The sequence below is a fragment of the Fukomys damarensis genome, unplaced genomic scaffold (assembly GCF_012274545.1).
Source record: "Fukomys damarensis isolate Sample0158 unplaced genomic scaffold, DMR_v1.0_HiC HiC_scaffold_24, whole genome shotgun sequence".
Taxonomy (NCBI): Eukaryota; Metazoa; Chordata; class Mammalia; order Rodentia; family Bathyergidae; genus Fukomys; species Fukomys damarensis.
In genome coordinates this window covers 61,372,820-61,394,548 of record NW_022900936.1, presented here as the reverse complement: position 1 = coordinate 61,394,548, position 21,729 = coordinate 61,372,820, and positions in this window count along the sequence as shown.

Genomic DNA, 21,729 nt, shown 5'->3' with positions numbered 1-21,729 from the left:
AAAACTTACTTTTCCCTAGAAACACCTATTAACATTTTGAGAATTACTAGTCGTTCTGTGCAAGAATCTTGCAAAAAATGTTATTCTACCCTTGTGGTAGAGGGAGATTGTTTAGAAAGACTAATCCATAGCTGATATAAGCATAGGTTTGTAGAAAATCAAGCCAGTGAAGAAGGGCTGAGGGAATTCTGAGGATCGTTGGGGTTCTGAGAATTGTCAAGGTTTGATGAAGCTGAGCTTAGCTCCAATGAGGGCTTGGAGGAGTTGCAAGAAATGGCAACACATGGGTAAGAAAACAAGATGAAAGTTTGAAGAAAGAGATAATACATCACTATCAAAACTGTGAGTGTAGACCCATTTTTCATTTTAACAAGACCAACTCTATGAGATAGATCTGTTTCTTGATTATTTTTAAATAAGGTGAAATTGGCCAGAGTTAAAAGACCAGGAAAGGGCTAGGTTGCAAGAGCGTGCTCGTTTGCCATGTAAAAGGCTCAGGATTTAATCCTCAGCACTGGAAACAGCATACACAAATAAATGACCAGAAAAGTGTGAAGTCATCTATTGCAAGGATCCTGATAGGTCATATACACCTTTTCTTGTGCTTTTGCAAGCAACAGATTTAGAGGAGAGAGAAAAAAGGAAAAGAGGCAGTAAAGAGAGGCAGACATACACACACTGTACAGACCTAACTAAAAACAAAAAAAATCAGCATTTGGATATTGTTAATTATTGCAGTCAAGTTGAAATATACCATATTTCACATTTTCCATCTTTGCTCCAGAGCAGCTGATTTGTTTCAGATTCTAAAGTTAAGAATCTAACCTGAAGAAATAGACTTGGAAGCTCTTGTGTCAGACTTGGATGAAACTGATGGTGCTGTACATTGCACAATGAAGATATTTGAGGTTCTATGAATAGCTCTGAAGTACAGATAGTCAAAAACTTTGCAGCTCTCTGAAATAATTTTAGTAAATAAGGTAGCTAATGAAACCAAGAGGAGTCAGCTTATTTTTATGCTTGAATTTACAATGAACAAAAAAGGTGTAGGAAATCAAAGGCAAGACAACTTGATTTATGTCTTTACTTTCAACAGCCACAACTACTGTAGAAGCTGTTAGCAATGCCCAAGAGTACCAGTTTTGCCTATGTGTGCTGATGTGCCTGTTGTCTAAGCTTGCCGTCACAATGTTTATTAATGAGTGAATCACGAGCCGAATCTTTACAAGTTACAGGATTTAGAAACAACAGATATTTGTTGAGATACACCAAAAGTAAGAGGTTTTCCTTCCGTTCCATCAATAATCTATTTTTTTTTCATCTAATAATCCACTCAACTTATTCCACCTCTGGGCCAAACACAGTACTATACCCCAAATATTAAAAAATGAATTAACATACAGTTCTTACAATTAAAGAATTCAATGGGAATTGAAGTAGATCTAATTCTCTTCATATTTACCAAATATTTTCTATGCATTAGACAACATTCTAGGACTCTTGAGATGCTAATTTTCAGTATTTACTATAAAATATTATAAAATCAAGGGATTTGAGTACAATTCAGAGGTAAAATACTTGCCAAACATGAATGAGGTGCTGGATTTAATCCTTAGTCCCCCCCAATTATGAAATTAAAATTAAGATATTAAAGAGTAAAGGGAAACAGAAAAAATGTCTAAATTAATCTTGAGTTATCAGAAAATTTGTCTTTGTGAATTTCAAGAAGGGTATAAGCAAAAATATAAAGACATCAAAGAGCAAGATTATTTGGGGAATTATGGGTCAAAACAAAGTGGAAATTGTGGCCAGAAGTCACAGGTGAGATTGGAGCCCTGGGAGTCTTAGGGTGGTGGCAGCTGGTATGTTTTGGGGTCTGGCCATAATTGCCTGATATTTATACGAAGAAGGATAATAATTGCACTCAAGATGAGTAAAAGGTTCAAAAAGTTGAAGAGAGAGAGAGTACAGAGAATGTGAAAAGAGAGCTGATACAGGAAAGGAAAGGCTATGGATGTGTGAAAATTGACTTGTTTGAAACGGAGGCCCTAGGTGAGACAGAAAAGAGTCGGATGCAAGGCAGCGGCAATCCCTGAAACCCACAGAGAGGTTTCACTTCCCCAAGTGCATGGCAAGAAACCATCAGTGGCATCACAAGAGCTGTGATGGTGCTGACTTGGAGCCCTCCGTGGCACATCGCATTTCTTCCAAATGCACCGTGTGCACCGTCTGAGAGCATACAATGCCGGGCAGAGCGCGACTGGTGCCTGAAGAAGTAGGGTGTCAAGTACAGTTCGAGATATATGCTTAATTAATTCCTCAGGGCAAACCCAAACACACCCCAAGGACTGTTTCTGTTCTTTAGAACATTAACATTGACTCGTGTCAATTAATTAGGGAATTAAGGAGCAACTCAAGTGCCCACTCTTAAACAACAGGTCATTGTGATAATTAGTATGTCATGCTCTCTGATGTACCAAAATGCCCCATTTTGAGCACTAAAATATAAAATACTGCAGGCAGTGGTGGCCAATGGGAAACATTTTCCATCATAAAATCATCATTATAAAAGGTATTTTTCTATTTTGGCAATAATTATTACCAAATGTTTTAATATTTGTTTGAAAATAAACCTACCTTGGGCCGGGGATTCAGCTCAGTGGTTCAGTGGCCTGCCTTGCAAGCACAAGGACACGAGTTCAATCGCCGGTACTAAAAAAAGAGAGAGAGAGAGAGAAAGCAAACCTACCTCTACTGGCCTAAGATAAAAAATTATTTCTTTACTCTAAGCCTAAAGAAATGAATATCTAATGTTATGTGCTTTTAAAATACAGGAAAAGATACAATGATCCTAATCTATATCTTTCTTCCAAATGTGTGAGTTAACAAATAAAGGCGCAAGTTCCCCAAGACCTAGATAATATTCAAATAAATGTTTGAAAATAAGATGTATGCACATAAATAAACCCAATATTCTACGTGGATGAACAAAAAGGGAATTGGTTACCCATAGCTCTGAGTTGGCCTTCTGATGATACACTCTTTTCCCAGCAGGTTGATACACTTACTAACCAAGAGGAAAAAATGGCCCAATGTTGTCAGTAATACAATGGCCTTTCAGTATTGTAGACAGAAAAATGAGTGTCCCAGGTTAACAGTCTCGTAGGGAGATAATTATGAGAATAGATGTGTGTGGGGCACTCAACTGCAGTAATGGTACCTATTACTGTGTGAGGAATAATTAATGAAACTACAGTGATTTCTCCAGTCCACTGCCAGATAGTAGCAAGGATAACGGAAGGCTCAGCCTACAGCTGACTGTAGAGAAAAGTCAGATGACTTACTTTGACCTAAATGAAAGAAAAGAAAAGAAGAGACATTTAGTGTTCAAATTTGTGTAGATCAAAAAATCACGATGAAGCACTTTGGAAACTTTCTTGATAATTAACATTATGCAAAAATACAAAGGGGTAAAAGAAAGGTAGCAAGTTTATTACATTAAACATCTAAATTCGTACAAGCTCTCCTCGCCCTGCCACACATGCAGAAACTCAGTGCATTTTTCTCAGCCCTGAGCTTCCTTTACAAATTAACAATGCGTAGCTTTCCTGGGACTGAAAACACTTAAGTGAAAATTTAGCCCTTATTGGAAGGCTCACTCAACTCTAGTTCAGGAATTGAAGCTCTCTATCAGGAAGGTGTTTCAGCTGTATGGGTGGGGCTATCACTAGGTTACCATTAAATATGTCAGAAGGGAGCATTTGTGAGTGCACTCTCAACACCTCCAAATATTGGCCATTTAAGAAACAGGGAAAAAACAGCCTGTAATGTTTTTTGATGTGCATTTTTGTTTTTTCCCTTTTCTCTCTGGCTGATAAAGAGAAAATTTAAGATGGGAATTTTTTCCTCCAAAAGGAGGGGATGGGAGCAAATTAGAAATTTAATAGATAGATACGAAGCCCACAATTTCAGTTTGCTACTTCTGTCTCCCTATAAAAGACAGGACAAAGTCAGCAACAATTTTTTTATTGGCTGGGAAATTTCATAAGCACGTTTAGTACTAAAACTTGTACTAACTGACCTAGCATCATATAATATCTCTAGAGAAAGCTCAGGGTTTTTCCCTTTGCCCTTTGAACTCACTTTGAGTACAGTGCATCCTGACAGATGGCTGTCCCATGAACACTTGTCAGCTCTATAACCATGGAAAACACAGAGATGTATCATTTATAATCAAAACAAGAGCTTCTAGAATGACCACTCCAAATCTTCCAGGAACTTCCTTCTTTCACCACAATCTGAATATTGGCTGAGTTTTAAAATAGTGTCTCACTTATGTAGTGAGACTGACCTGGAACTCACTGTGTAGCCCAGGCTAGTCTCGAACTCACAGCGATCCTCTTGCATCAGCCTCCTGAATGCTGGGATTACAGGCGTGTGCCACCACGCCCAGCCAGCTTTTGACAATATTTACAACCAATGCCAATACAGGTATTTCTTACTTTTTTTTATTCATACATGTTTATAGTACATATGATTACATTCATCAAGGGGAGTTGGTACATCTACATGGAATTTCTTAAGTCCTTTTTAATCCCCACTGCTTCCTGCATTTCTTAGACCCCTTCTTGTAAGATTTGCAGAATTTATGAATTTGTTCACATTTTGAATTTCTTCTCAGGGACTAAGAGGTGATATTAAAATAAAATTACTAGGGCAGGGGATTTAGCTCAGTGGTTCAGTGGCCTGCCTTGCAAGCGCAAGGACCCGAGTTCAATCCCTGGTACCAAAAAATAAAAAATAAAATAAAATTACTAGGGCAGGGGATTTAGCTCAGTGGTTCAGTGGCCTGCCTTGCAAGCGCAAGGACCCGAGTTCAATCCCTGGTACCAAAAAATAAAAAATAAAATAAAATTACTAATGCTACAAAGTCCATACTTGTTTTGTGCCATACATAACAAAATCAATGAAAAGACAAAATCTATGTAAAAAAATCACCAAACCAGAAAACTGTCATTCTCTGGATCTTAATTAAGCTTTTCTGAGAGTTCAAAACAACACAGTTGATTTTAACATGGAAAAAATTTGAAGGACCCACAGTCTTTTAGGCTTGCATTTCTGATATCACTGAAAATAGTTACCATCCGTGTGTCACTGTAAATTCACTTTTGCAATACAAGCAGTTGAAAAGTTCTCTTTTCAATTTCCCTGAGCACTGTCCTAATTATTAAGGAGTACTTGTTATGCATATATAAAACGGATGCCTGTTCCTTGTACATTTCCTTCTGGTGTTGGATAAAGGCAGTACAGCTAAAAGAAGTTTACTTTTATCCTGTATCTTTTACTTATTTATTCCTACCTTGATGGTCTGAATTTACCTTTGTCAATCTTAGGATGTATTTTTAAAATGTTTTACTATTATCGTTTCTTATTTGTGTTTTTAATCTCTTACTTATCTCTTTCTTCCAGGTAAGTCCTGCCACTTTGTAAATCTTACAAGAATGTTCTTTAGGAAAATGGTAAGTCTCTCTTTTATTATGATTCCATATGTCAGGTATATAGAAATGATGAAGGTTTAAAAAATAAATGTATTTGCTATCAGCTAATTTCCTGGCTTTTATGCATTAGCAGTAAAAAAAAAGAACTTGGTCATGAGTTGAGGTGACAATTTTATGTCTTATACTTTGAAGGGTCCTTGCTACTTTGGGATTTTGTAGTGTTATTCTGAAGCCATCCCAGAAAATTGCAAGGTTGCTGGTGTGTATATCAGAGAGAAGCTGCTTAGGGACTGGTAGGCACTGAATTTTCTGGTCTGAGATTGCAAATGGTACTTGGATGATCTGAGGTACTAAAAGAGTTTGCATTTTTGGGCATCAGATTTTAGAAGCCTACAGATACATATTAGTCTGGTGATGTTGGATAATAAAACATTTTTAAACATATATCATGCCAAAGCTGTCAAAACAAATGGAAAAAAGTAACAGTGAAAACTAAGCCAAAAATTTTGTCTGTTTTGTTCATTGCTTCAGACAGAAGCACATGACACTACAGTCTTCCTCTGCTGAAATTAGTTTCATGGTCTAGTAAAGGAAGCACAAATTTAGCTTTGTATACTGTGGTCCTTCACAGTGAAAGATGATGCAGTTTGCAAGGGATTTTGTTTCATCTTCTTTAAATGAGACCGCATATAACGAGCTGAAATGATGACTTCTTGGTGTTGTCAGCTATTTTATTTTGTATCCTTGGTTCTTCTACTGTGTTGCACATAAGTATCTTTCTACTAGAGTCATCATATCCTCTGTTGTTACAGGAGTCCATTTTGAAAGCTTTCTCATGATGTTGAACATTCATTTGATCGTATCAAAACAAAATAACAAGCACAGGAAAGCCCATTTAGTTGAGACCAAGAGAAAAAGAATTAAAGCTTTCAATTCTCACTGTTTTGGTTGAAGTATTCTTTAGAGAAAAGTAGCATAAACCATTTGTATTTAGGTACTAAAGTCATGGCACTTATATGATTATGTGTGAGGTGTGTGACTCAATCCATATATATTTTGTAATACTATCACAGCTTCCAATAGCTCAGTTATAAAGAATCAGTATACAATACATAGACTTCTCTGCATGGAACTATAAAAGTAACTTTGAGCAGGAAAATCAAAAATTAACTGGCATATACATTCAATTATTACTATATCCTTTGAATTTTTATACAACTAACTGCTTACATCCACCACAAAATCATCTCTACCCCATATATATTTCTTTTGGTACTGTTTAGGCCTGTTTCTGTTGCAAGTAGCAGAAAATTCAGTTCAAGCTGGTTTTATGAGAAGGGAACTTGCGGGGTTAGGTTCTAGGATTCTAGGAATCTGTTTGACCGCAGTAGTAGTGTTAGCCAAATGCGCAAAGAACCTTGCCATGATCTACTTTAGTAACTTGGGCTCAACCTTTCCGATGCGATGCTTCTGGTTGGATCTCTTGAGTTCTACAAATTTAGCCTTAAATTCCACATAGAAAACAAATTGAGAGTCCCACCGAGAGTACTCTCAGCTAGAGACCCACTACATATCATTGGCACCGATTTATCATGAAATTATCTCTAAGGTAATGCAGTGAACTCATACCTCAAGTCTAACATGCGTACTTTCTCCCTGGCACCTAAAAAGTTGATGACGCTCACACAAATTCTGGGGCAAAAATTTAAAAAAGGGTGATTATCCAAACTGCTGGTACTTGAACAACAGTGAATAGATGCTGAGAAACCAATGATTCAATTAATAAATAGCCGTTTCCTTTTTATTGCTAAATATTATGTTTCCTTTGAAAGACATTTCCCTTTTAACTCCCTGGAATGGTACAATGAAATTAGCCAAATCTGCTCCCTCAAGGCTGACCACCAATAAGGCTCAGAAGCAGGATAAGTTGAACCTTCCAAGAAGTGGTAAGATGAATCTCTAGTATCAGGTAGTATTTTCTTTTATCAGATCCTTGATATTTTAGCCAGTAAAACTATGATTAGAAATTCTGTAAAAAATGTGATCGAATATTCGCGCTTACTTCTCTCGTCGGTCCTTCAGACACTTTATGTTGACTTAGTGAAAGAACGGTGTTAAGACTGATGTCATTCTTGTTTTAAAGGTAAAATGGTTAAATACAAGATTTTTGTTCACAAAGATGGAGCATCTAAAGGCAATTTATTTCAGAAGTAAAAGCTAATCTAAAAGTATGGAACTGGGGATGTGGTTCAGCGGTAGAGCTCGTAGCCCTGGGTTCAATCTCTCCACCACCAAAATCAAACAAACAAACAAACAAACAAATAAAGCTTTATCTGAGCATATATCACTATTTAACCCCTAAAGTTTCCACTTCATCTTCCTTAAGTAATCACCATGTTTTAAGCCTCATTTAACAGTTTGCATCCAGTGACTATAGTTTAATAGAAATTATTCTTCGAAAGTAAAGAAGAAATTCAGTATTTTATTTGTATAAAGCTGCATGCAGTTTACAGAGTGCGGTTCGTAGCTTCTGACATGACAGAACATAAATGCCTTGAAACAAAATAGTCAAGGTCCCCAGGTTGTAATCCCAATGTGATCAAGGTTATCATGAGAAAACACGTGTGCAAACAACCACCCCCACACACACATGAGTTGCTGCTTCTTTTAAAATGTGAACTATCCCTTACCTTCCCTTCAACCCCTCTACTCCTCAAGAAAAGGTCCAAAGAGAAAGGGAAAGGGGAAGGAGATATGGGAAGGGGTAGGGGGAAGGAAAGGAATAATTATGAGAAAAGGAAAAAACGGAAATTAGACTCTTATAATATCACCTTTGAACATTGTTACCCTACATGCTGCGCAGCTCGTGGAGGCCCAAAATAGTCAGCGACTTTCTAAAAACTAGTGACTGCTTTAGATAATTCAATTTTTGTTTAATCTTTGTTTTCATTTTAAAAAGTAAATGTTTTTAAGATTTATGAAGAGTAATAATAGGAACATTAAGTTAAATAATTAAAATTGATTTATTACTTAATATTTTCTGTGTTTAGGGTATACATAATAGATTTTTTCAAAAAGATAAATTTGTGAGATTAAAAACACATGTTTCATAATCTTTCATTAGACACGGGTTTATTAAAATACATCAACAATAAAAATTCTTAAAAATTACTCTTTATTCTCCAAAGTACCCTTAGCCATATTTTGCACATAATATTCTATATTCTTGATTGGTGAATAAGGAATACATATATTCTCCTAGTCATAAACTTATAGCTTATGCAAAATATGAGATTCAATTTGAAAAAGAAAGCTAATTGTTGGGAGAATCTCATGTTATAGTGTAGCCATGAAAGAGTTGATAAAATGAACTAAGAAAAATCAGAGGTCTAAGCCAATTGGTTGTATGTTTCCTCCTTTTAAAGCACATACGGGTCATAGTTCATGACTATTTCTGGGTTTACCAGTGACTATATGGCCTTTTCAGAGCCCTCTCTCCTTTTAGGGGATTCTCTATCCCATACTGTTTCTAGATCCACTTATAGGAAGAAGTAGGAATACCGCAGTGTTATAGTGTGATTGAGAAAGCAACAAAATTAAATCAATTTGTTTCTTACTCACTAGCCCTTTCAAGGCCAATGGTGAATAATACAATTGGATGCTTAAAACTCCATAGCTTAATTTCTGGCTATAGAAAAATTTAAGGATCTTAAAAGCCACCAGTTCTATCCCTATAAAAAGAAAAACTGGGGATGGGAATTTAGCTCAGTGGTTCCACCACCTGCTTCGCAAGTGCAAGGTCCCAAGTTCGATTCCTGGGACAAAAAAATAAAAAATAAAAGAAGAAAAACTGGACAAACTAAAAATCAGTGATGATTCTTGAACTGATTAGAACTTTGAGCATATGGGCTGTGTGTGTGTGTGTGTGTGTGTGTGTGTGTGTGTGTGTGTGTTGTGGGTAGGGTAATCATCACGGTAAAATCTGGAGAGACAGGAAAATACAAAAAGTCACCCAGTGATCCTTTTATTTGGAGCAGAAGCCCCAGATTTATAAATCTACAGGATCAATTAGTATTTTTACAAACAGGGGCTGCTGACTTCTGCTGGAGTAAGAAGCTCCTACGAACTGTGGTTTTAGAAGGACTCACACTCTTTCCTGTGTTTCACATGCAGGAAACCCACACAAGGGAGAGTAAAAGATTAATCAAGTTCACGAGCATACAGTTGCTCATAGTATTTCTGTATTACCCTTTTAATGCTTCTATGATTTTTTCTTGGTTCCCTGAGAAAGATTTCTTTCTTCCCTAAGAAATATTTGGAGGGGAGGAGACTAATCGTTGTGAAATAAACCCAAAACTTTCTCCATAATAATGGTTTAATGTAGATAAGGAAAAACATCACCAGAACCTTATCCCAGAGATATTAGGGAAGAAAATTTCTCTCATTTTAGCTCTTTGAACATCTTAAGTGTGTGTGTATGGGAGGTATACCGGAAGAAACATTTGTACAGGTTGTAGGCCAGGAGCACAGACTTACGAAAAGAATAATTTACTTGAAGATTATAGAACGCTCTTCCTTGCCCACAACCTTTCGCTGCACCACCAGGGCACTGCACAGTGATGGTGGTTACACGCTGATCAGGAGTACTTACTCCAAATCAAAAGTTCATAAAAAGAATCTTAAGCTTCTGGCAAAAATAGCTATGGCTAACATTAATCAAACCTCTTGGGACCATAGTTTTAAGTAAAATAAATTGAGACACACAAGCTTATATAGTGACCAGTTTCTCTTATATAAGAAATGTAAACTATAAAAAGAGCAAAGCAAAATTTAGATAATAAGAAACCGGAAGATGTAACTTTTGCAAATGGGAAGGGCACCAAGAGAAGGAAAGAGGAGGAGGAAAGGGAATGGAAGGGGTAGTAAAAATAATTAAGGTGTGCTATGTACATGTACCAACTCCACGCAATGAAAATACTCATTATGTACTGATTTATTTACCAATATAATTAAAATTTAAAAATTTAAAAAATAAAGATGCTTTATTGATTTGCCATTAAAAATAACAAAAGCATTTCAATTCCTAACCATACTAGCATAAATCTTTTTTTTTTTTTTTTTGGTTTTTTGAGACAGGGTCTCACTATGTAGGGGGACTGAACTGGAACTCACTGTGTAGCTCAGTTTGGTCTCGAACTCACGGTGATCCTCCTGCCTCAGCCTCCCAAGTGCTGGGATTACAGGCATGCACCACCACGCCTGGCCCATACTAGCATAAATCTTCACAGTAGAGAATTTAAACCCCAATTACTATTACCCAATACAATGTGTGCAGCTTTCAACAAAAATGTACAAGGCACAGGGGGAAAATGAGAGGAAAAGAAACACATCCTGGAAAGACAGAGCAAGCGCCAGAAGCAGACTCCTCTGTTATGTATGTTTCAGAATAATCACATTTAAACAACTGTGACGAATACATTAAGGGAACTAGTAGACAAGATGCAAAAAGATATGTGTAGTATAATGTGAGAGATAGAAATTTTAAGAAGAATCAGAAGAAACCACCAATACTGGAAGAGAAATGAAGAATGCCTTTGATGGGCACAATAGTAGACTTGGCATGGATGAGAAACAACTCAGCCCAGAGACAAGTTAAATGAAACACCCCAACAGAAATGTAAAGAAAAAGTAAAATACGAAACTGAATGGAAGATCTAAGACTATGGGTCAATATCAAGAGGAGAATGTCACTGGAATGTCAGAAGGACAAAAGGGACTGAATGGCATGGAAGGAATATTGAAAGTATTAGTGACAAAAATTTCAAAATTAATAGGGACTAAACCATCAATCTGCAATCCCAGAGAAGACTAAGCACCATGGATTCCCAAAAGGCAAGTTTGGGGGCTATTACATTAAAACTGAAAATACTGAAATTAAAACCAAATTTTTAAAAAAATCAGAGAAAATACTGAAACTAAAACCAAATAAAAAGAAACATAGCAAAGGACAAAAATGGAAATGGAGTAAATTTCTAATCAGAAAATATACAGACAAGATTATAGAAGTAAATATGGAAAGGAAAAATCAACCTAGAATTTTATGTCCAGTGAAAATATCCATTAAATGTGAAGAACAATACGTATTTCTCAAATACATAAAAACTAAGAAAATCACTATCCGAATGTATTTTAATAAGAAATTTTAGAAAATACTTTAGACAGAATAAAAATGATATATGTGAGAAACTTTAATCAGTGTAAAGGAAGAACATTTGAGAAAAAAATAAATGAAAATACATAAATGAAAAAATAAATGAAATCACTTATTTCTCTTATTTTTGATTGATCTAAAAATAACCTGTAAAAATCATAATAGTAAAATGTATTAGGTGATTATAATGTGTGAATAAATAAAAATGTATGCACTGTCAAAGAGATGAGAGGGAATGGATACACAAGATGAATCTACATTATTTATCAGATGGATAAATACATATTCTGATAGTTTTAAAATAAGGGAGTAGAGGCAGATGTTAAATGAGCTCTAACTGAAGGCAAACTGGAGTAGCTATGTTAATTTCAGACTAAACTTTAAATTGAAGAAAATTATCGTGGAAAAAAGGAGGCATTAGTAATGATAAAAGACTCAATTTTTCAAGAAGGTGTGTCAACCCTAACGTGTGTGCACCCAGGAACAATACATTAAATGCATGAGAGAAAAACAGATGTAACAGAGAAATAGACCAGTCCACAATTCCAGTTGAAGAACTTAACAACCCAACCAGTAATGAATAGATCAGGCATTGGGGAACCAAGGTTGATTATGTAAAGGCACAATTTCCAACAATGAATGTCATTATATTGTAAATTTTAAATGTACCAATAAAAATAATTAAAAAATAGATCAAGTGAGCAGAAAGCTAACTTTTACAAGTATAGTTCACCTGAATGCTAACAACCAAATTGCTGTGATTGATATTTGTAGAATATTCCATCCAATGGCAATGTGATACTCAAGCTCATATGGAAGATTCATGAAAATAGACCATATAACAGGCCACAAAATATGCACTGACACATGTAAAATATTAGAAGTCATATATATTCTCACAATATAATTAAACTGACATAATTAATTGAACATTTGTAAATTAAGCAGCAGACTTTTAACAAAAAGCTGGGTGTGGTGGTGCACACCTGTAATCCCAGCACTTGGCAGGCTGAGGCAGGAGGATCACTGTGAATTCGAGACCAGCCTAGGCTACATAGTGAGTTCCAGGTCAGCCTCAACTACATAGTGAGACCCTGTCTCAAAAAACAAAAAACAAACAAACAAAAAAATGGACTGAGGAGGAAATCAAGAAAAATTAAAAAATAATTCTCTGAACTAAAATATAAAAACAAATTGTAATGATTTGTGAAACAAAATAATTTTGTACAATTATATGCATAATTAGAAAAGAAAAATGATCTAAAAATCAATAATCTAAGATTCAAATTTAAAAAGCTAATGAAAAAGAGGTCATTTAAGCAAATAAGCAGAAGAAAAGTAGAAATTAATAAAACTGAATCAGAGAAAAGAATGAAACAAATGCATTTCTATTATTCTGTATATTTATCATTCCTATTATTATTACTTTAGTACTTGCAGTTTTGTGGGTCAATTCTAGGAATACACACATGATATATCAGCATTCTACCACTCCCTTATACTTCAACCCTGCATTTCTTTTAGGGTTTTTTGTTTTGTTTTGTTTTGTTTTGTTTGTTTTTTTGAGACAGGGTCTCACTATGTAGTTGAGACTGACCTGGAACTCACTGTGTAGCCCACGTGGTCTCAGACTCACAGCAATCCTCGTGCCTCAGCCTCCCAAGTGCTGGGATTACAGGTGTGCACCACCATGCCTGGCATCCCTGCATTTTTAAAATATGAATTATTTTGATAAAATTCTAAACAAGCAAAATATGTATATTGGAAAATGTGTATATGTATATACGGACCAACTTTTTGAAGGGCATAAGCCATAAAACTTACACAGGCAAAATAAATAACCTGAATTGACTTTTTTTGTTAAATACATTGAATCAATTATGAATAGTCTGCAAAAAAGTTGCAGTGAGATGGTTTCACTGGTAAATTTTAGCAAAGATTTAAAAAGAAATTATGCCAATTCTTCACAATGTCTTTCAGTAAACAGAAGACAGAACAGTTCCTAACTCATTTTACAAGACCAGCATTACTTCAATATCAACATCTTAAAGATCTTACAAGAAAAGGAAATTTCTGTCATAAATATAGTTGCAAAATATTCAATAAAATATTAGCCAATCAAGTCAGTACTCTGTAAAGGATTTGTATATCATAGCTGTGTCAGATTCACAAGACTGACTTAACAAGTTGTCACACACTATATGGTTTAAAACAACAAAATCTATTTGCTCACCATTCCTGAGTCTAGAAATTATGGCACTGCCAAGGTACGCACCTTCTGACCTCTCCAGGGATGAGGATGCCTTGTCTCTTAGTCTCTAGTGGTTGTCAGCTTGTTGTTCTTGGTCTACAGCTGCATCTCCCTAGAAACGGCCAAAGGCTGGCTCTTTTGTTTCCTGTATTCTTCTTTCTGTGATTATTTCCACATCTCTCTCTCCTAATCTAATAAGGACAATAGGCATCTGATTTAGTAGGCATCCTAAATGAGTATGACCTCATCATAACTTGATTACACATAAAGACCCTAGTTCAAAATTAGGTCACCTTCTGAGGTTCTGGGCAGGTGTGAATTTTGGGATTATTCTATTCTACCATGTATCCTGTCCTGTTGTGATTTATTCTGCCTTAAAAAAATCAATCAATATGATCCAACACAAACTAATGAGGAAAATTCATTATTATTTTAGTTGATACAGAAAGAGCATTTGAGAAAAATTTAATATCCTTTCATGACTAAAACTCTTAGCAAACTAGAAATGAAGAGGAACTTTCATAGATACAAATATTATCAGTAAACATTGCATAAAGCTGAACTTTCCCTCAAAATGGATTATATATCTAAATATAAAATGTGAAACTATAACTTATTATAAAATATTGGAGAGAGTTTACTGCCCAGGAAGATACAGTGACCCATGTGGTAACAAATCTGAATTAAGACAGCAGTTATGAATTTATTTCTAGCTCAGCAAATATATACCTCATTTCTATCAGATATGTTTCACAAGGACAATTACATGGGAAACCATTAGTTTAAATGAAAAAGAATGTGATCTAATCTCCTGTCAGGCAACCTGTCATCCTACAAAACAAACATCAAAACGAAGAGACCCTAGTGGGTACATACCCACACTTTCTAATGCCAATCCTCCTGAACAGGAAATCTAACAGAAGAATTATAGTGTTAAGTTATAAACTTAGGACTATTCTTCATATGTTTAAACTTTATTAACATTAGTAAATTACATGTTAAATTTTCATCAAATTCTGGAGATATATGATTCTATATATTTGAGAATTATATGAGATTATTTAAAAGTGTAGTAGAGGCTAAAATTCATCGTGCATGGTATATTCTTCAGAGATTAAGTGACAAGGCTGCTTTCAATTTCTTTGTGGAGAAAAATGTTGCTCCTTTAGTGAACACTTCATTCTGTTGAAAAGAATGGGTGAGGTCTGATTGACTTGTTTATTTTCTTAGCTATTTATTACAGCTGAGAGATACAGAAGATAAAAGAAGGCACCTGAATCAGGCTTCCTATGAATATCGGCAGTAGTGAGGTCCAGGACACCATTCCACGATGGCTAAGATTGACTTCTCAAAATGATTAAAAAAGAATAGAAATAAAAAGGGACCAGGACTATTAATGAGGGAGTAGTGAGGACATCTTCAGAGAACAAGATTAAAAGATGTGCAAGTTAATATTGCAAGTTTCTTGTATTTTCTCAAAATTGAGGTAAAAAACTTGGTGTGAATATTATTGACATTAAACAAAGATGGGATTTTGTTTAACTCACCAAATAGTGTGGAAAGATGTTTGTGTGCCCGTGGGCACTGTGCACTTTTAGGCATCAGTCAGCAACCTTCCCAAGGCAGCTGCCCATCCCAACAGTATAAAGAGCAGCCCACATGAAGGCTCACAGTGTGGGATCTCTGTGTCAGCAGAGGGACACTTGAAATATGCATAAACCTTGCAATTTCTTATCCTGCTTATAGTTAATTACCCAAATTTTAATACATTCTTTAAAAGTGGAAGTAGAGTGTGTCAGTTTCTGTGAGGATACATCTCTGATATTTCAAGTAGAAGAATAACATATTTTGATTTCTTTTAAGTTTTCAGGCCTATAAAAAATATTAAATATTTTTGTACAGTGCAGTTTCCTGCAAAATGGGTGAGGGATTAAATCCACATTTGAAAGCAGATAGTAATGCATTTCCAATTTTAGAGTAGGGGTAAATACATTCAAGTAATTTAGATTAATTTAGTTATTGTGATTATTGAACACACTCTGAGCTACCGAGAAGTAGAAGCAATAGAAGCAAATGCAAATGACTATAGAGTTCAATTGTTACTTTAAAAAGCATTTCAGTTCTTGAAGAGAAGCAAAATTTTTCAGTGTAGCATTGGAAGGAAAAATCATCATGTTGTTTATCAGAAAACATAGAAATTATTGCCTTTATCAGCAATGTTATACAAATGTGAAAGTGGCCATTTCATGCAGGTAACCCTTATTTAGGCCAAATCTATAGAAATAATTGAAGGGTAAAATCCTGTATGGGTACAATAAAATTTGATACCAACTCGCAGAAGATAATGATTAGCTTGTTCCTTAGATCAGCTTTATATTTTTGCAATAGGTGAAGACTAGCTACATTATGATCCTTCTCCAGTTAACAGGTGGAAAGATTCTTCCTTGTTTTGGTGATAATTTTTGACTCATTAAGTTGTTTAGTCAGACTACTAAACTTGGGGGTTTCTTTCAGAAACAGAGGCTTTAAACAGATACGTTGTATTTTTTTTTCTTAGAGTGTTGCATCTTTTTTCTTGCAAACAATAGATATTTTTAAAAGATGTCTGAGTTTTCCCTTGAAATGTGAGGAACTGATGAGCAAGAGAGTTGGTAGATTTTTTTTCCAAGGCTCTTTTGCATGGAAGTGAGAGGTGTGTGAGTGCAGGGGTCAGGTCATGCACCTGGCAGCGCATTAACTTTTAGTATTGTCTATGCTCCTGACGGTTAGTACCAACTTGGAACATTAAGTAGTACCTTTGACCTCAGTAATTTTCACCTATTGCTTTGTATTTTCCTTGTTATGTTCTGGAACTAATAGAAATAAGCTAGAGGAAGGTAACCTCCTCACCTGACTTGAAGTGCATGTGTCTTTTCACAGATACAAGAGGTTTTCCTCGGATTGTGTTGAGAAAGAGCAGGGGTTGGATTTAGCTGTGGCTTTTTTGTTGTCATATTCTACTCTCTCCCAGCCTCTCTCATTTCTCTTTTATAGCCTTGGTATCTCCTTGCTAAAATAATTATTTATTTCTCTGTATGAGATTCTATCATTAGAAATAAGGTCGTGGTACAGAATATGAATCCTGGATAATAAATACATTGCAAAGTGGGTTGAAATAAAATGCATCTAGCAAAAAGGACTTTTCAATTAGAAAACTCTTTGCCAAGTCTGCACCAAACACCAATATAGAGTCTTATTTTGCTTATAATTAATTGCCACTGAAAAGTAATTCCTCTCAGGATCAAAGGAAACAAAATTAGAAATAAAATGGAAAAATTATTTTTAGATTTACAGTTTAAATAAATATTTGCCTCAGGAGCAGACCATATGCTAAATACTTCCCACAGGGAAATGAACTGGAGGTTCTTCAATACGTACAGACCAACTTTAAAGTTCAGTGCAGGTGGGCAAAGAAATAAGGCAGATTTTATTTCCTTTGGGAGTATCTGCTGAAAGATACTGCAAGGAAGTAGCAAAGACTCTTTACATATCCTTTTTTGTTTTATTAGTTGAACTGAAAAAGATTGTACTTTTTGGAAGCTTTATTCTTGAAATGATTTTTTTTCTAGAAAATGCTACTAAAACTTCTGATTTGGTTTCTGCTTTCTTTGAACAGCAGATGCATCTTGTTTAAAAGCTTAATTGATTGTGAGGGTATGAGATCTATTTATGAATTTGTCTATGTGTAGCCTGTATTCACTTGGTCATGATAAACATTTTTATTTTAATCTATTAGATGTAATATCCTGCTTTTTACCCACAGCCCCAGAAATGACTTCAGAAGAAATCAAATATGAGAAAACAAAGGGGCTTTGTATATTAATAGTTTTTTTCAGTTTGTGTCTAATACCAGGTTATGGTACTTTTCAGAAATACATTTTGGGATAGAATGATCTAGGTCTGTGATATTTATGAAAAGTGACAATCAAATGGCAAGCTAGTTCAGGACCTTGGACAGAGAAAATCGTGACTAGAATCTAGTGTTAGAGTAAGGTTCATTTTAAGGACTGGAGTGGGCAATACTCACTCACGATCTGTAGCAAAGCCCAACGCTTTTATGAAGTCAGCAGCCTTCATTTCCAGTCCTTCAGTCATATTCCTTCCTGATCTACTGATAACACCACAAACGTACATTAACTGAGTTTTATCAAGTACGTGTTACTGAGCGCAGTGGTTCACTCCTACCCCAAAACATCCCAATAGTAGTTGTGTAAGGTAGAAACTGTTACTGTACTCATTTTACAAGATAAGATACTTGCTTTAGAGTTTAAGTCACTTCCAGGCCTACACTGCTAACATGAGACTGAACCCAAACTTCAGCCAGGTTTTTTTAGAACTCAAAACCTGTCCCTCATAGTTGCTATGCCGATGTTACTTTCCTAAATTGTTTATTGTCTTTAAAAATCTCATGACATAAGTTTCACTAACTTAAACATTTTAAGTGTATGGTACAATAATGTTAATCTCAGCACAATGTTGTGCAATTAATAGCTAGAAGTTTTTCATCTTTCAAGGCTGAAACTATACACGTTGAAAAGCTTCTCAGCTGACCTACATTTTCCGTCCTCTGCAGCTGTTATTATCCCTTCTATTTCAATGAATCTGATTACTTTACATACTGCATAGAAGTATAATCCTATAATATTTATCTGTTCTGTGACTGGCTTATTTTACTTAGCATAGTGTTTCTAAGAGTTTTTCATGCTGTAACAGTAGTAGTGTCTTTTTTATAAGGTGAAATAATATTCCATGACATGACCATATCATATTTTCTTCATTCATATATTGACAGATATTTAGATTGCTTATATCTCTTGGCTATCATGAATAAGGCTGTAATGCACATGGGAATGTACAAGAATCTCTTTGAGATCCTGCTTGAAATGCTTCTGGGTATATACACAAATGGAAACTTACTAGGTATTATGATAATTCCAGTTTTAATCTTTTGAGCGATGTGCACATTATTCCCTTAGTAGGTATACCATTTTGCATTCTCTCCAGCAGTTCACAGAGGTTCTGATTTCTCTGGATCATTGCTAGTACTCGCCAGATTCTCAAATTTTCTTGACACTAAGCATCCTAATGCATGTAAGATGGTATCTTAGTCTGGCTTTTATTTGTATTTCCCTGAATATTACTTCTGTTGAGGAACAATTTATGATTTTTGCCATTTGTATATTTCCTTTAAATAAATGTTTATTCAAGTCCTTTGTTCTATTTTAATTAGGTTATTTATGTTTGTTGTTGTTGACTAATAGTTGTTACTCATTTGATTTGGATATTGGCATCTTTTCTTATATGTGGTCTGTAAACATTTTTTCCAAACTCTACATTTTATTTTTCTTTATATTGAACAAATTCACTGTTGTGCAGCAGTTTTTCTTTTTAAGTTTAATGTTTTCCCTTTGGACTGTTTTTGCATTTGTTTCCTTTGCTTTATATTAAAAGTTTTTTTAAGGAGTTTTACAGTATCAAGTCATGTTTTTGTTGTTATACAAATATTCAAAATACTAAGACTGTTTATTTAAAAGGCTATCATTTCCCAATTGTGCCTTCTTGATGACTAAGAATAAACATACAGACATTTCTGGGCTGGTCTATATGTCTGTCTTCCGCTTGGCACCTCCTGTTTTGATTATCACCTCTTTGTAACATGTTTGACATCAGGAAGCATGAAGCCATCAGTTGTTTTTCTTTCTTTTTTCTTAGTATTGTTTTTATCTATTTGAAATCATTTAAGATTCTATATATTGGGCTGGGGATTTAGTTCCGTGGTTCTGTTTCCTGCCTCACAAGCGCAATGTCGCAAGTTCAATTCTGGTACAAAAAAATAAACATATAAAGAAAAAAAAGGCAACAACAAAAAAATTCCATATAAATTTTGCACATTTTTTATCTTTCTGCAAATATTGCTATTAGGATTTTGCTAGGTTTTTCGCTGAGTGTACAGATTGTTTTGGGACATTTTAACAATATAAAATCCTCCACTGCGTGGATATTGGATTTCTATTTTTCCATTTATTTGTATCTTCTTTAATTTTTTCAGCAGTTTTATGGTTTAGGGTTGACCTTTGCCTTATTGGTTAGGTATTTTCCTAAGTGTTTTAGGAAACTATTGTAAATATAATTGCTTTCTTAATTTCTTCAGATTATTCATCATTAGAATACACATCTGATTTTTCTGTGTTAATTTTATGTCTCACAACTTTATTGAACTCATTTATTCTTCATATGTGACCCTGTCTTCTGTAGAGATAATTCTACTTTTTTTCAATTCTTTTTTCTGGGCTAATCGCTGTGGCCAGGACTTGTAGCACTATGCTAAAGAATTCACAAGGGTAAATATCCTTTGCTTCTTCCTGATCAAAGAGGAAAAATTATGCTGTTGAATATAGGTTAACTGTGGCTTTTTCTTACATTTTTATTATGATAAGGTAATTTCTTTCTATTTCTAATTTACATTTTTTAAATCAGAAAAATGACTTTTTAAAGAGAACTTTTACTTATCATTTGGGGAGATCATATGATGTTTTTTTCCATTAATATTGTGTTTAGACTGATGCTTCTATAGTGAATTATCTTTATATACCAAGGATAAATCTTACTGAGTTGGGTGTGTAACCTCTGTAGTGTGCTGCTGAATTTGGTTTCTTATTATATTGTTGAAAATATTTATCTCGATGATGAAAGACATTGACCTGTAGTTTTGTTTTAGTATTTTTGTTTGACTTTTCTATCAGGGTAGTGTTCACCTCATAAAATGCATTTGGAAGTGTTTTCTCTCATGCAGTTTTTTGGGAGAGTTTGTAGAGAATGGTGTTAAAAATATATTTGGTAGTATTCTCCACTGAAGCCTTGTGACCTTATGCTTTTTGTTGTTGGGAGGTTGCTGATTGCTATTTCATTCTTCTTACTCATTGTTATGACAGATGTTTTCATTTCTTTTTTATTCAATTGCTGTAGGTTTATATTTCTAAGAGTTTATTCATCTTTTCTACATTATCAAATTTATTGACCTGATTTTTCATAGTAGTCTTTTTAAATTTGAAATGAGTCATGACTGCTATTATTTCTGACTTTTATTATTTGGTTGTATTTTCTTAATTAGATAATTAAGATTTTTTTCTTTATCAAAACTGTTAGTTTTGTTGCCTTTTCCTATTATTCTTCTATTCTCTTTTTATTTATATTTGCTATACTATTTATTATTTCCTTCCCTCTATTTTGATCTAGTGTGATCTTTTATTTCCTAGTCCTTTGAGGTATAAAGTTAAATTGTTGATTTAAAAACTCTTTTTTGATGTAGATGTTCAATGCTACAAACTTCCCTCTTAGTACTGATTTTGCTGCATTCCTGAGTCTTGTTATGTTTAGTATATCCCTCTTCTGTCATCTTGGTGAAGTCACTCTCCTATAACATATTTAATGTCACAGTAGGGCAGTCCTGTTTTACAACACAATACCAGAATCCCAGTCAGATCTAGATATAGTTCTTTGAACTCATGGAGTAATAAATATATTACTGAGGGTTTTAACATATGCATTTAATGGCAGGGATAGAAAGGAATGGAATTTATCAAAGATGTAGTTAATCAGTAATAGATCTAGATAGAATGAAGAACTAATCACTCTGTGGGCTGGGGATTTAGCTCAGTGGTTCCATCGCCTGCTTTGTAAATGCAAGGATCCGAGTTCAATCCCTAGTACCAAAAAAAAAAAAAAAAAAA